Source organism: Enhydra lutris, unplaced genomic scaffold (genome assembly GCF_002288905.1).
Source record: "Enhydra lutris kenyoni isolate GAN:26980312 unplaced genomic scaffold, ASM228890v2 scaffoldscaffold14, whole genome shotgun sequence".
Classification (NCBI taxonomy): domain Eukaryota; kingdom Metazoa; phylum Chordata; class Mammalia; order Carnivora; family Mustelidae; genus Enhydra; species Enhydra lutris.
The window spans coordinates 13443795-13460347 of NW_019154098.1; the positions used below are offsets into that span (position 1 = coordinate 13443795).

Consider the following 16553-nt stretch of genomic DNA (forward strand, 5'->3'; position numbering starts at 1 on the left):
GGCAGGTGAATTCCTAGAATTCACCCAGTGCCTTAGAAACTCCGTTTTTTCTCTCCTTATGCAGCAAAGTCTCGACACTGAGCATCACCGAGCTGGTGGCTCCTGGCATGCCCACCCTTCTCAGACCTCAGTGGGACTCTGCTAACAGGGCCTTACTAATCCTCGGTGAGCAGCTCCTGCCATTTCCACAAAAGCACATGAGGAAACAAACATATTTCCACTTCTGGTTGCCAAAAACCCCCATTCTTCCTGCCCCTGGTGGGTTCGTTCTGAAATCAAGCTGAACACTAAGCAACACACCAACCTCTCCTCATTCAGGCCATCCCCAGAGCTGGTCAGCATTCTTCTTTTCCTTCTGGGCCCAGAAATGTTCAGGAATGCAGATAGCCCAAGGCTGGATAGAGGCAAATCTCCACAGGAGCTCAGGACTCCGCTAAAATCACAGCCTGACAACCTAGGAAAACACAGTAAATATCAATTATGCCATTTGGAGCCCGAGGCACCTTGAAGAAAATCATCCATTACAAACAGAAAATCCTCTGATAGTCAGAAGATAAAAAACACTTATCTCCCTGGCTGAAATGAAGAAGAACCTAGAGGTTGATATCCACTGAAGACAGCCGTGGATGCTGAGGGGCACACAGACATGAGTACAGCAGACCCCCTCCCTGTTCTAAAGGAGTCAAGACCCACTGGAGGGTCCTGAGAGAAAGGCTGTGATCCATATGGTCATAGAGGGAGGGGCCAAGAGCTTTGGGAACAAAGAGAAAGGAGGCACAGACTCTCGCTGCATAAGATAAAGAAGAGGCTATTTGAGCTAGGTACTGAAGAGTAGGGGTCACCAGGCAGAGAAAGGGGAGGAGACTTTCAGATGTCTTAACATCATGTGTGACATGGAGTGTGAAAGCTTGGCCAGGGGCTAGGCGGTAAAGGATACCCCTCATGCTATGTTAAGAAGTTTCACTTTCCTCTACAGATGCGATGGGAGTCACAGAGACTGCTGAGCAGCAGACTGACAGATCACCACCATGAAGGGACCCTTGGCCACAGGGGACTCAGTATACACGGCTCCCAAGTCATTCTGCAAAGCAGCAGACATAGTGGTTAAACCAGTAGCCTCCAGAGCCAGCAATCTGTCTTCAAATTCCAGCTCTGCCACCACCAGGTTGCGCAAGTTGCTTATCTAGTCCAGTGTTCTCATCTGTGAAATGGGAACAGCAGCAGAGGCCTGTTCTTTGTGCTAGCGTGTGGACGGTGAATTGGATAAAGTTGGTATATGTAAGGTGCTCAGACCAGTGTCTGGCACATGACAGGGGCACAACACATGACAGTTTGGGGGGCTGCTCCCATCGTCCTTGTTCCCCCTGTTTCCTCTTTCAGCATTGCCCTTTCTTTGGAGACATGAGCTGCCCCGAATCTGAGTGAAGGTGAGCAGGCTTAAGTCCTGGTTTTGCTCAAAGAGGGCTGGAATTCTTGTCTGAAATAGACTTTGAGGACTACTGGTTTCTCATCAGCTTCCCAGCATCCCTGTAGCAGGTGCTGTCAGACGGGCTCTCAGCATGGCTGCACCACAGAATCACCTGGCGAGATGTTGTAACCTCAGTGCCCAGGCCTCACTCCAAAGTCAGAATCTTTGGGGGCTGGGGGAGGCGGGAGGGGGGCATTCCTGCCACAAGATTCTTAATTTCCTCAGGTGAGTCCGACGTTACACCCCATCTGAGAGCGACTGATCTAAGGGCCAAACTGAACAAGGAAGGGAAACATGGCAGCGTTCGGGAAAATGCCGCCACCCTCAGTTGGGTAATCTCCAAAAGGCACCTGGCTCCCTAGGTTTCTGCTTCTGAACGCTCAGAGTAATGCCTGGGCGCCTTATCTTTTCTGGGGATGCCACACTGAGCTAGCAAACTTGAAAGTGCCCTGGATCATGATGACCATGACAGAGCCATCAAAACTCTTCTGGAAGTAGGCAGGCCATAGAACACCAACAAATACAACCACATAGGGACATGCAGTGGAAAAAGCGTGGGTGAGGTGCACAGACCTGGTCACTGGGTAGGCTCTCATGCTAACCACCGATACTACTGGGGACCCCATGCCTTTTGTCTTCAACTTTGTCCACGGCAGGCCAGGGATAAGCACTGATCTGCCCACCAGACAAGGTTTCTGTGAGGTGTAAGCAGTAAGACACAGGTCACACCATGAAGGGTCAAGCTCTGGTAAAGAACTTTATTTCACATTTTCCTAGGTCCTCCCTGCAATGTGGAAAGTTCCAGAGAGAGAAATGCCTCCTTTCACAACTGCTATAATGGAGGGTGGGGACAAGACAAGGAGTGGTGCTGACCCCATGAAAGCTTTGCTCCTGGCAGGCTGGAATGGAACCCGTCAGGGTCCAAGTGGGGATCAGTGATAGGCCAGGAGGGCGGGGTGGGGCCCAGGGCGGCTCCAGGGAGACGTTAAGATAGGAAATGTTATCTGGGAACAATGGAACCACCAGACCGTTGTCCTGGCCTGGATCTGACAAGCCGGGATAAGACTTCAGGAAACATGTCCCTCGACAACTGGCCAGAAATGGCCCCAACAGACCCCTGACCCCTGGTTTTGCATCCATTCTCACGTGTACCCTGAAGTGGGTATACAACCACCATGTACCAAGAACTAGGTTTGTTAGAGGTGGGGATGCGGGGCGCCTGGGAGGCTCAGACTGCTAAGCCTCTGCCTTTGGCTAAGGTCACAGTCCCAGGGTGCTGGGATCGAGTCCCCCATTGGATTCCATGGGATGCCAAGATGAATAAGGCCTGGTCTTCTCCCTCAGGAAGGACAAAGACAAGGCAAACAAAGAAGTAACATTTAGATACAACACTATGAACTAAAATGTGACAACACTATAGCCACCCCGCACTGCTGGCCAACTACACATCAGTCAGCATGCTTTGTGTTTTCTCTTTAAACATCTCAAACCCTCAGTGTCCCCTCCAAGTAAGGGTACTAGCTCCATCCTACAAATACGGAACCTGTGGCTCTGAGAGGCTGGTTACTGAACGCAGATCCCACAGCAGTTAAGAGGCAGGGAGCACGTCCGGATCCAGAACAGTGTTACTCCTAACACTCGGGCCCCTTGCCCACAGCTCAGAACAACAACCCAGGGTATCTTCCCTCACACACCTCTTCCCAGCACAGCATCTGCATCTGGAGACAGTTTATGCACCGTAAGCAACAGACCAGAAACACAATTAGGCACAGCACCCAGCCTCGGCTTACGGCTCAATACGAATCGGAATCCAAATAAAACAGCATCGGAGGAGCAGAGGGTGAGGTGTTGGACATCGCAGACCCAGGCCTGAGGCTCGGCCTCAGGATTTACACCTCCCTGAACTTCAGGGCCCTCGTCTTAGAAATAGGAACATTACGGGGCATCTGGATGGCTCAGTGGGTTAAAGCCGCTGCCTTCGGCTCAGGTCATGATCCCAGGGTCCTGGGATCGAGCCCCACATCGGGCTCTCTGCTCAGCGGGGAGCCTGCTTTCCTCCTCTCTCTGCCTGCCTCTCTGTCTACTTGTGATCTCTGTCTGTCAAATAAATGAAATCTTAAAAAAAAAAAAAGGCAAAAACAAAAACAAAAAGTATTGAAGAACTTGCTTCTGGGGATTCACCGTGAAGTGTTTCTTCTCTGACTTCCCATTGGATTGGAGCTCCTGAAGGCCAGGCCTCAGGATTCTGCCCCTATACCCGGCACCTGTAGGCCCAGTAAGTTTGATGAATGGATCCACAGGTGGATAGAAGCAAGGAAAAGAGAAAAGGAAGAAGGGAGAGAGGGAAGGGAAAAGGAAGGTGTGAAGTGTAGGGTTAAAAAGAAAATGTCTATGAGATGAAATCATGGGAAATAGAGATAAAAGGGAGAAGAGGATAAAAGTAAAATGCCCACAGAACAGCTGGAAAAAAACTATGGAATACTATGCAGCAGTTAAAAAAGAACAAAGTGTGTGTGGTGTGTGCACGCACACACCACACACACAGGTATACACCCACAAAAGACCTGTAAGAGATATTGTTCAGTGAGGAATGAGTATATTGAATTATTTGATTGTCTGCAGCTCAGAATGCTCTGCAGTCCATGAAGCCAGCAGACCCAGGGCTGCTGGCTGGAGCTGGGAGCTGGAGCTGGGGGGGAGTGGGGGCGTAGGGGAGGTGTGTGAATTCCACGGAGATCAGCTGACCCAGCCCACTGCCTCAGGCCGACATTTCCGCCCACGATGAAAGGAAGGCCATGCCCTCTCTCCAGGGCTCTAGGCCACAGCAATCTTGTGATTCAGCTTCCAGTCTAGCTTTGCTCCCCCAGTTCCCTGAAAATACTTATACTGATTTCAAGACAAAATAACTAGAAGGAGCTTCCGTCACCTCCAGGGTCCCCACCTGTGGTAACTCATAAAGGACAATGCCCTCCCACTGAGCTGTAAATGAGGACCTATGGGCTCTGTCTGGCTACAGGTTTCACACAGGGGATGTTGTATTTCTGAATTTGTTGTCCCCATCTAAAATTCAGGAAATTTCATTACAGTACATAGTCCAAAAACTAACTCTGCAGCCATGATGCCACACAACACAGTAGCTAGCTGGGTGCTGGGGGGGGGGGGGGGGGCGGCCCCCTCCCTCTGGCCACCATCTCATCCCTCCTGGATCACCCAGCCCAAACTCATCACAGAGAGAGGTCAGGAGACTTACCCAAGGTTACACAGCAAGCCAGGGGCAGGAGGAGATCAGAACTCCATATTCCTCACACAGAGACCTATGTCTCTTCTGGCTGCCAATTTGAACCAGTCGCAGCCTTAGAAGTTAGATGACCCATTGACATCTGGCTAGAACAAGGCTTCTGGGGTCAAAGTGCAGCTCAGGCAGCAGCAGGATACCTCCTACCACACGGTGACCCAAACACACCATAATCAGCCCAGGCCTGGTCATCAGGAGGACTCTTGCTCAATGTTATTCTTTGCTTCATGGGTTCCACATCCAGAGGAACAATACTTCCCCAAAAATCAATTGTCCCCAGAAACCTACATACAGAGTTCTTGGAAAATACGGGTTAAACATTTCGCCGCACCCCCACCCAAAAAAAAAAAAATAAAATAAAAATAAAACAAGGAACAAAGAGGGTGAGGGAAATTCATCAGCAGGGTCCTGCACTTTTCATTATTCACACCAAACTTTTTTTTTTTTTTTTTAAAGATTTTATTTATTTATCTGTCAGAGAGAGAGAGGGAGAGAGAGCGAGCACAGGCAGACAGAATGGCAGGCAGAGGCAGAGGGAGAAGCAGGCTCCCTGATGAGCAAGGAGCCCGATGTGGGACTCGATCCCAGGACGCTGGGATCATGACCTGAGCCGAAGGCAGCTGCTTAACCAACTGAGCCACCCAGGCGTCCCCACACCAAACGTTTTTCAAGTCACCAAGTTCAAATGCCCCTGTCCCTTGGGGCTGCAGAACTATTTTTTACCAACACTTGCCAGCAAGGAGGCTCCACATGTTTCAATAAATGGAATTACTCAGTATCAGGAGACACAAAATGGCTTCGAGGGGCTGGGAGGTCAGGGGAACTGAAAATGTCCGGGAAGGAAGATGCTGGAATAATCAATTTCTGACACAGGAGAAGGAAGAGCCGGGTGCCATGCCGACGCCCAGAACACTGGGGAGGCTGACACATTGCAACAGATCAGTCAAATAGTAAATAAAGGTCCCCTGGGGATCATTTCCCAAACTTCCAGAACAATAAAGGAGATAGAGGGCAGCAACCAGTCCTGGGGGATGTCAACACATAGTAAGTGGTCAGTATATATTACACACACACACACACACACACACACACACACACACAACGTTCTGGAGAGCCCAGTGGTCTGCTCCCGTCTGCTCACACTTGCCCTCTTGGGGATCGCACCAGTCTCTTGGTTTAAGTAATAGGACTCCAAAATACGTCATCCAACTACTATCCTTTTGCTCCATGCATCAGTCCGGGTTCTTCAGAGCAACAGAAACGTAAATAAGGAACTGACTCACTGAGGTATAGAGGCTGGGAAAACCCCGGGATCATGACCTGAGCTGAAATCCAGAGTGGGACGTTTAACCGACTGAGCCTGTCAAGGAGCCCCCTGACACACAAAGTTAATCTTCACATTTCAGATGCATATATCCAGCTACTTCCTGAATATCTCCCTTTGGATGTCTGATGAACATCTCAAACATAATGAGTGGAATCTTACCTGCCAAACAAACAAAACACGCATTCCCAATCCCCTCACTGATCCCCTAAAAAGAATGAACAGAACTTCATTCTCTACTTGCTCAAGGTAAAACCCTAGGATTATCCTTTATCTGATACTCTGTATCCAAGCCATCAGCAAATGCTACCTTCGTGATACATTCGTATCTGATCCCTTCCTGTGATTTCTTCTGCTACCATGTACACACTATTGTCACTCCTTCCCTGGATTTCTTCAAAAACCCTGGGTTTCTGCCAGAGCCTCCTAACTGGTCTACCTATTCCCACCTTTGCCACCCTTGGTCAATTTTCAGCAGAGTGGCTGGAATGAGCCAGTTAAAACGCAAGTCAGATCTGTTCAGCAGCCTCCAATAGCCCCAACTCAATAGAGAAGAGCCAACGTCCCTGCCCCACCCCCTCTGAACCATTTCATCCCTGACTCTCTTCTGCTTTTTGTGGCTAGCCTGCCTTTTCCCTGGGGAAACGCCTGCCCATCTCGCAGTGCCCACCTGGGGCATTTCCTGAAGCCTAGCCAGCACCACCCGGCCTTATAACCAAGTGAGGACCCTGAAGGCATTAGTACGGAAACTGGAGGACAATGTGGGTTGCAGCCATGCACAGTGCTGACTAAAGGAGAGGAGGGTACAGGCGGGGATTCGTGTCTTTGAAAGACTTCCAAAGGCAGCTGGTGTGGCTTGTTCTCTGTAGTGCATTTTAAGAGAAGAATCAAGTGGATTCCAGGTAAGGAGAGGTGGGCGGAGGGAGGAAGGTGGGAAAGAGGAGAGGTGAGAACCTGTACAGGTGCATGGCAACCTCTGAACGCTCGCTGCCATAAGATGGCCGGTTCACACATCCCTGGCTGGGGGGATCCAGGCAACAGACACAGAAAGAAAACACTGCATTTGGTCATGGCCAGGAGGAAGGGCAAACACACGGTACCAGTGGGATGGCTTGGCAAGGAAGCCGACCACCCCCCTCCCATCCTTCTGTGCCCCTTCCCCCTCTGACAGGATCTGAGGACAAAGGTTCAAAGGCTGCATGGTCCCTTCCGTGTTCCGAGGCATTAGCTGAAGACTTAGGGACAGAGAGAGGAATCAACATCTTTCATCCTGCAGAGCGTGAGGCTGCCTTCAGAGGACCTGCCCAGCTACTCAGCAGGGTGCTCTGGCAAGGAGGTGAGGTCCAAGGTCCCTCCGGGGCCTCCTCTCACGGGGCCCAGTGAGACTGGCCCTCACCCCTTCTCAGAAACGCCTGTCGGTTAGCAGGACACTGCTACAGAGCGTGTTCTAAGCCATGACGAGACTCTCCCTAGAGGGGCAACTGGTGGGAACAGGGCTCTGAAGGGGACGAAGCTAGGGCTGAACAGGAAGACCAGTGAGAGGGTGACCTGATTACCTACAGGGTCTTGCAATTCCAGAGAGCCCCTCCCTCGAGCCCAGCAAAGGGCTGCGCCTCTGTCTCAGCACTGGGCACTGCGGGGATTTCGACTGTTTCCACAGCCTCCTGATGGTCACCACGGGTCCTGTTCCTGCCGTGGCCACGAGCGCTGCTCCCCATGGCACCCTTGCACCCCGAGAAGCACCAGCCCCATGGCGAGCGCTGAGTAAATCTGCACTGAATAATAACGCCCCTCAGGTGCATGAGAGGGGGACAGGATGGAGATTCCTGGAGAAATCTGGAGCTCTAAGGAACCGTCCACAGACACTGGATCCAAAACATGATTTCAGGCAGTGGAGGAAGTTCCTATCAGTGATTCGTCACTGCGGGTATTTGGGCTCTTTTTCAACTGGTCAGAAATTCTACCGGAAACTGCACCTTCTGTTTCATTTTCAATAAGGCCAGAGAGCTCTCCAAACGTCAAGCTTCTTTGCTTGATACTGGCCAGAATGTAGTACTAACTCAGTCCAGTTGCAAGGATCAGAAACACCAATGGGTGGATTATTTTTAGGTAAGAAAGTGGGTGTTAGGTAAGAAGGTGGGCAAAAGATTCCCGGACAAGTGAAGTCTGTTTATTTGAAACAATTGTCCAAGAAGGAGGGCGAATCAGTAAAAGGGATTTCTGGGGTTGCAAAGGTGGGGCCTCGCTGGGCTATACCAGTGGTTCCTAATGGAGGACGCTGTTGTCCCTCACCCCCCAGGGAACATCTGGCTGTGGCCAAAGGCATTTCTGATGGCTGTGACTAGGGACCACTGCTCAGCGTGTATAGGCTGGAAAGGAAGGGGTAGCTTCTGGCAGACTTTCTGACCAACTGAAAATCCCTGGCCTTTTATATCCTTCTATTCCAGAACCAGGTGTAGATGAGGGCTCACAGTAGGTGGCCCAAAAGTATGTCTTGTGAGCCTGAACACATGCACGATAGAATTATTATAGAATCAAAAAGGATGATGAGCAAGAAGGGACCCATCCAGGTCCCACGTGAAAAATTTGTCCATCTATACACACGCTAGGCAGAGCTCCTTCGGGGACTAGTGCTGGCAGTCAGGAGCTAAAGGTACTGCTTTTGCTTTGGGCTCTGTTACGGGTTGAACTGTATCCCCGCAAAAGATATTCTGAAATCATAACCCCGAGTACCTATGAATGTGATCCTGTCTTGAAATGGGCTCTTTGCAGATGCTATCGTGTTGAGATAAGGTCATAGCGGGATTTAGTGTGACCCTAAATCCAGGGACTGGTGCTCTTAGGAGGAGAGAGAGGTGCAGAGACTGATACACACACACACACACACACACACATACACACACACACACACACACACACACACACGAGAGAAGTCCAGGATGGAGTCCACAAGCCAAGGACCCGAAGCTATAGGATTCCTGGCTACACCAGAATCCAGGAAGAGGCAAGGAAGGATCCTCCGCTAGAGCCTTCGGAGGGAGATTGGGGTCTTCCTAACTTGATTTGGGACTTGCCTTGGGACTTCTGGCCTCCAGAACTGTGAGGGAATGAAATTCTGTTGTGTAAGCCAAGTTTGTGGTGCTTTGTTATGGCCACTGTGGGAAACCCACATGGGCTCTAACATCCTGAGTAGATCCTTTGGAAGAAAGGAGAGGGGAGTGTCAGCCAGGATTCCTCTACTAAAAGTTCTCCTTGGAAGGTAATGATCCTGGCCCTCATCCCCTGGCTGAACCACCTTCATCCTCCCTTGTGACCCCAAGGACCAGATGTCCACAGACTCCAGTGCCACTTAAAAATCCAGAGTCTGGGCAGGGTGGATAGCTGCCAAGGGCTAATGAACACACCGGCCCAGTGCAGTAAATACCGCTGGATGACTGATGGACTCGTCAGTAAGTGAGATGGGTGAGCATGGAGGAAGCTCTCAGAGTTAATTAGCCGTCACCTTCCTGTCTACAATCAGCAGGGATTTCCAGATGGACACCTAAGACAACCCTCACTGCGCAGTACACTCAGTGGATCTGCTTTCGGGCTCTCTGTCAGGGGGGATCAGGGCAGCTGCAGGGCCAAGCACTGTGGTGGGGAAGGCTGGGAGGCGCCGGCTCAGGCAACATTTTGCAGTGTTTGCCCATATCTGTGCACTGTGCATGACAACAACCAATTATAGAAATGCAGAGGAGCGGGAACCACTCCCACACTTGCAAGCTGCAGGAATTCAGCTCTGGGAGGTTCGGTGCTTGCCCAGGGACCCACAGTGAGGTAGGGAAGTGGGAGCTTCGAAGCCTTCTCTCCTGCACCGCACAGAGTAAGTGGAATGCAGGGTGGTGGCTGATGGACTCTGCATTCTTACAACCACATGACGGAAACCATAGCAGGAAAGCAAATCTCGCCAGTATCTCCCATCATGCTGGCATGAAAACTTGAAATTCCCAAAGTGGCCTTTCTGGAAGTCATCTACATGCCCACGCATTTGCACATTGTACTCATGTGAGATGATGTGCTCTGCCTGCATCACTCAGCGTGTCATTTCGAGGATCTCAAAATGCTCATTTGGCACTCATTCAACCAATTTCATTTTACACCTGCTATCTGCCAGGCACCTTCATGGGCAGTCAAGACAAAATGGTGAGCAAAAAGGACACTGTCACCACCAAAGAAGTAAGGGAAACAGACCTTAATTAAACAACCAAACAATGACCTTATTCGAAACTATGGTAAGTCCTATAAAAAGGCAAAGTGTCGAGCTCTAAGAAAGCTTGTAATAGGAACTTCAAAATGATAATTTTAAGGGTCTCAAAATATTGGACCAGGTGGGTAATCATATTTATCTCAACAGTCTCCATTCAATCAAGTTTGGTTTCAACTTTTCATTATCATAACTGAAGTTACTCTGAAATATCTGGAAATGAAATGTCATGATGTCTTATCATTTACTTGAAAATATTTTGGAAATAAAAAAGATGAAGTAAATAAAGCAAATGTTTGTAACTGTTAAAACGGGGAAGGGGTGTATATAGGTGTTCATTATAGCAGTCTCTCTACTTTCCTAGATGTTTGAAATTTTCCATCATCAAAAAAAAAAAATCATGATTTAATAGACATTTGCACAAAATAGGCTTTTTTTCTTCCTTTGAATTATCCCCTTAGGATACAAGTGGCGAATGAGGTAATGGCATGAAAAGATGCAGACACCATCAAGGTATTTCTGCATACTATGCTAACAAAACCCATTCCAAACATCCTACCAACTGCCACAGGCACCCCATCCACACACCTGCTGTCCTCTGGCCTCATTACAGCAATGGATGGCAATGTTGAACTTGTTTCCTCATTTAATTAGTGTAAATAGGTAAGGTCCATTATATTTTACATTGCTCCCATTTTCCAGTGAAGCATCTCAACTGCCTTTTATAACATCAGCGAGCTGCTCAGAGAGCAAAAAGGAGGGTCTGAGGAGTCAGGAGGATCCCAGGTGAACCCTAGCTCCTCTGCCCCTTAGGTAAATGCTTTGGCAAATACTTAAGTTTCCGGGCTTCACCTGAGAAATAGGGGTGAAAAGTCTGCCTGAGAGGGGAGGCAGGGCTTAATGGGACAGCCTATGGGGAAGGCCCTGAGACAGCCTGGGGGCACAGTGGGTATTCACTGAACCACCTAGCACCTTCTCTGCCCTGGAGCAGACTGCACCCCTCTCTCACTGGCCAACAGAACCTCACTGCAAGCCCTGATCTCATGCTCCGGTGTGAACACAGGGGCTGCGTGTCATCACCTCTCAGAAAGCGTCACGTAGGCACAAGATGAAGGGCCCGGGACCGAGAATCTGGGCTGGCTGGGGGCTCCCCGTCTTCGTGGGCTCCTTAGCCCAGCTGGTATGCATGCTAAAACTGCAATGAGCTCTACCCTCCAGATCTTACGACCCAGATGTCGCCAGGCTGCCTGCTCACTGTCCGACACCGCTGCTGACGTGGCGGCAGGAATGCAAGTGATAACAGGGAGACAAAGACATTATTTCCAGGGGCGGGCAGTGGGGTACAGGGGCAGAGAACCACTACAGCAAAACAAATCAATGCAAACCCTTCCTCTCTCCCCTAAATCTATTACAGAACCAAAGAGTATAAACCCCAAAATCACATCTGGGATCACCTCTTACCCTCTGTCCGGCCACAGGCAAGTCAGCCTCTCTGTTCCTGTTTTCGCTGGTGTAAGCAGCGAGAATGATCGCTCACCTCTGAACGGATGTGTGGGATTAGAGGAGAAACGGTGTTATCCGGTCACAGCGCTACAGAGCACAATCTGTAATATGGGCACAAGGGCTCCAACTTCTCAGGAGCGTGGCTGCCACAGAGTCCCCCTGGAATGCCTGGTTCTGAGCAGCCTGGGCTCCGCCCACTGCCTGGGGTTCCTCGATCCCTGCACCCCTGGAATGGTGCAGCGGACTCAGCCATGAGAAAAGGGGTCCAGGTGGCCTGTTGTCAAGTGAGAATCCCAACAGGGTCTGCAACAGACAATCCCGAGCAGCATCAACACCGACTATGCCAAGGAAGGAGCCGGAACCCTGGATGCCTGGATGGCCTATGGCAGCTCCACACACTCCGCTCACCCCTGCGATGCCCAGCACATAGCAGGGGTGAGATACATATTCAAGAGTAGCTTAAAAGGAAAAACTGGGCATTTCTGTAAATTGCACTACCCTGGGAAGATCAGGGGACAAGAAAACCCATGACACCTGCTGGTCCCACCATCCCCTATCAAAAGGGCCAGCCCAGGAGCCTCTCCAGCTGTATCCCTGCACTTGGGCAGCCCCGCTGGGTGCCTCTCCCACACCCAGCATCCTGCTAACAAAGGAGGACGCACATGGCAGGGATGAGAATCTTTGAAAAGTGACGTACCAAAAGGCCCCTCAACCTATGGAAGGTGGAAGCAGACCTAAGCCATTAAGCCAGGGCTTTGGGAATCCAGGGATCTTGCTCTGAACCACTGAGCCCCCATGGGATCCTTCATCCTCATACAGTATGGCAATGATCTGTCCTATGAGTTTCCCTGTTGCTGCTGTAACAAATTACTACCAACCTCATGGCTAAAAAACAGCACAAATTCATTCTCTTACAGTTCTGAAGGTCGGGAGACCAAAACAAGTCTTAAGGCACTCAAATCAAGGGGTCAGCCAAGCTGGTGGTTCCTTCTGGAAGCTCCAAGGGAAAATACGGTCCTCATGTCTCCCGCTTCTAGAAGCTGCGGGCACTCCTGGGCTCCTGGCTACATCACTTCATTCGGTTTCCACGGTCACAGGGTCGCATTTCCCTCTGCTTCCCTCTCCTAGGAACACTTACGATTACATTAGATCTGGGTGCCTGGGTGGCTCAGTTGGTTGGGCAACTGCCTTCAGCTCAGGTCGTGGTCCCGGAGTCCTGGGGTCAAGTCCCATGTCAGGCTCCTTGCTTAGCAGGGAGTTTGTTTCTCCCTCTGCCCCCTCCCATCTTATGCACTCTCTCGTTCTCTCTCAAATAAATAAATACATAATCTTAAAAAAAAAAAAAGGATTACATTTGCTCCTCCTAGATATGCCAGGATAATCTCAAGATCCTTAACTTAATCGTTTCTGCCAAAATCCCTTCTGCCCTACAAAGTGGCAGGCACAGGTTCTGGAGATTTGGATGGGAAGATCTTTGGGCGCCCATTATGGGGCGAACCATGGGTGTTGATCTGTATTTGTCCCACACCACTCATCACCCTTCCTCCTAGAGCCAGCACATAGCATGATGCCCGCTAGACGGTAAGTGCCCAAGAGATGCGGAAGAAGGGAAAGCAGGGAAGAAGAAGGGAGGGCCCGGCGTGGACACACAATCCTAAAGTCTGCATCGTCCCTGAGCCCCCACAAGGGCGAGAGTGAGAGAGGTTTCACTAGCAGCTGTGCTGCCCCTGGGTGCTCTTACAAACTGCCGGGCATCGGCTCCTTACCGGCCCAAGGGTGGAATCCCCGGTGCGCAGTGTGTTTGCTTTCCCATCCCTGTGTGTTCCCACAGCTACTGCTGTCTACACAGCAGGGGGCGTGGAGAGAGGGGGCCAGCAGGCAGCTCCTTCCTGCGGACTTCCGGGGGATCCAGGCATGGCTGGAGCAGCCAGCTGGCTCGCTGCTGAGTTCGATGCGGGCACTTTCACTGCAAGAGAAACGACACCTCCAGAAGCCTCCAGGTAACTGCCGCTTCGCCACAGAAAGCCTTGGGTGCCCACCCCACCCCCCGCCCCGCCCTCCTCTCCCCTGCCAAGAAACCGTAGAAATGGTCCCTTCTCAGGACAAAGCCCGCTGCAATGAGAGCTGCAGCTCACGCCTGAGCTTTGCAAACAATGATCTCTATTCTTTTCATCCATATGGGGGAAGGAAACGTTTGTTTCCGTGTTCATTTCACAGGTGTGGAAATAGAGGCACAAGGCAAAAGTCACCAGCCGGGAAAAGGCAGAGAAAGGATTTCTGAGTCTGTTGAATTCTCAGGCCTGGCTCTTTCCGCAAGGGCGCAAATCTGCCAAGCATGAGGGTTAAACTGTGTCCCTGGAGCCACAGGCTTTGTCTGTAGCTGGTGTGACAGGAGGGCTTTCCAGCTTCTAACTCGGAGCTAAGGATGTGGAGCCCAGGCCCTCTGCTGACCCGACAGTAACCCACTCGCCGTCACGTTCATGGAGCCACTCTGCTCAGGGAAGTGACGTCTACATGTGCTCAGCCCAGAGGCGGGCCCCAGGGACAGAGAGGTGATGGAGCTACTGTCACTGTCCTCAGAGGGCTTGGTGGACACACACACACACACACACACACACACACACACACACACACACAAAACTGACCAGTGCTGGCAGCGCTCTGTGGCCCGGGACGGTGTCCTGCTGAGGCCGTGCCCTGACTCGGAGGTCAGTGGCCCCAGCTGCGGGGGTGACGAGAATCTCATGGAGAAGTGGGCTCTGCTATGAGGTCCTGAAGGATGAAGAGTTTTCCAGAGATGAGAGAATACTAGAGTTCTTACAGGGATGAGAGAATACTAGAGTTCTTACAGGCAGAAGGGGATCTTCTTCATAAACCTTTAGCTCACTGGGAAAAATACACACCTGGGTTGGTGTTTGGCACAGACTATGCACAGTGGAGTGAAGGAAGGGAAGGAAGAGGAGGAAGAGGAGGAGGGAGGGGGTGGTCTCTTGTTTCTGTCTTCCCTGTTTGAGGCTCTGCACTGGGCTTTTTTCAGGCCAAAGGTCAAGGCAAAAAGAGGCACAGGTGGTAATGCCTCCTCCCGCTAGGGAGGTGAGGTCAAAGTAGGTGGCTGCTCAGCCTTCCAGTCTGGCCTCCCAGTAGTCCCCTCAGACATGCACCTTGGTCTGGGAAAGCAAGCAAAGCATGGAAAGGGGTCCAGGGCAGCGGGGTAGAGGACAGGGCTCCTCGGGGAAGGGCCTCTGAGAAAGAGCTCAAAGATTGCATTTGGCATTTTTATTCCTTGGGACTCAGCCATGGGTGAAGGGGACAGAGGAGGAGGAGCCACAGCTCCAACCATACAATGAGGAATCCTTCCTTTGAAGCCATTTTCAAAATCAGATCCCTGACTTGGTTTTGATCTCAAGGCTGGTTATTTAATAGGTGAGCCCCAGCCCTGAACTATGGCCATGATATGGCTGACGGGCCTCGCTGCTCCGTGTCAGGGGTGTTTGGGAAGCCCCCTGTCCCAAGGGTCTCAAGAGAAAATCTGGGGTCTCAAAGGAACCATCTACTATGGTCTATGGGGTTGGCTACCCAGAGGGAAGACTGTGGGGAACCAGAAGCTCTCCTCACCCCTTGGAAGAAAAGGTCACTGTTTTTCTGTCCTACAGCATCTTTACTTCCCAGCATCCAGCTTCCAAGAAACACTGAGTCTGCGAATTAGCTGCGCATTCCTCCTGAGTTGGACCTGGGTACAGGTCTGGGCTCTTCTACACATGCACCCGAGAGACGGGCTTAGGACAGTCACTCGTGGCTGAGCCACTTCTTGGCTAGGTGACCTTGAGAAAGCGGCCCTGCTCATGAGGCCCCAGGAATCATAGTACTGACATCCCCCCTTACATGAAGTGCCAGTTTTCAGGACATTGGCAGGCTAGTCTGCTGGGCCCAGGAGATGAAAGACACACAGAGTAGAGTTGAGACACTTCCAGTCACCCCACAGAGACTAGACGGACCGACCACAGCCAAGCCCAGACACGGGGGATGTCCAGCCAAGATCAGCAGAGCCACTCAGCCAACCAGCCCAGATCTGTAAGCAATAAATCCTTATTATCAGAACAGTGAGATGCTGTTGCTTGATACGCGGCATTACTGGGGCAATAAGTCTTAAATTCAATCTGTAGGATGAGAGTAATAATAAGGACCTTTGAGGGCCACTGTGCAGATTAAATGAGACAAATGAGTGTTTGCTCTTGGTGAATGGAAGCTGTGACCCCACCACGTTCACAAGAGGGTCTGCGATCACCATGGGATTGATGGCAGAGCCTCAGTCCACCATCCTGAGGGAGCCGGCCAAAGTCAACATCTCTGGGCTTCAGTTTTCTCATCTATAAAACAATGATCATAGTACTCCCTCCTCACAGTGTCATCATGAAGATCACATGAGTTAATATACACAAAGCAGTTAAAACAGTGTCTGGCACGTAGGGGAGGCTCTGTATGGTTAGCTGCCCTCTTGGGGCTGCCGTCCATACGATGCTTAGACAACCACACAGCAGGCACGTTCAGCGTCTCACCTCCTTGAATCCTCACGAGGGCTCTGGGAAGCGTAAAGGGACTTGCCTCCATCTGAAAGCAATGCGGTGCCTGTTACCCCAGGGTCCCAGGCGATGGGCAGGCCACAGCAAGGCCCCAGAGCGTGTCCCCACGCCTTCCCATACCAAAGGCTGATAAGCTCTTT

At 51.0% G+C, this 16553-nt stretch overlaps 1 long non-coding RNA gene across 2 annotated transcripts in view; it reads right to left on the reverse strand.

Annotated features, from left to right (window-relative positions):
* Window positions 1-16553, reverse strand: part of LOC111146782 — a 223925-nt gene that overhangs the window by 26053 nt on the left and 181319 nt on the right. Inside the window, exons 4-5 of one of the 2 annotated variants that reach the window (XR_002640562.1) lie at window positions 13600-13799; window positions 305-454 (exon numbers count right to left, since the gene is read on the reverse strand). This is a non-coding gene — a long non-coding RNA (uncharacterized LOC111146782). The remainder of the gene's footprint in view (window positions 1-304; window positions 455-13599; window positions 13800-16553) is intronic. The other variant, XR_002640561.1, reaches the window with a different exon arrangement.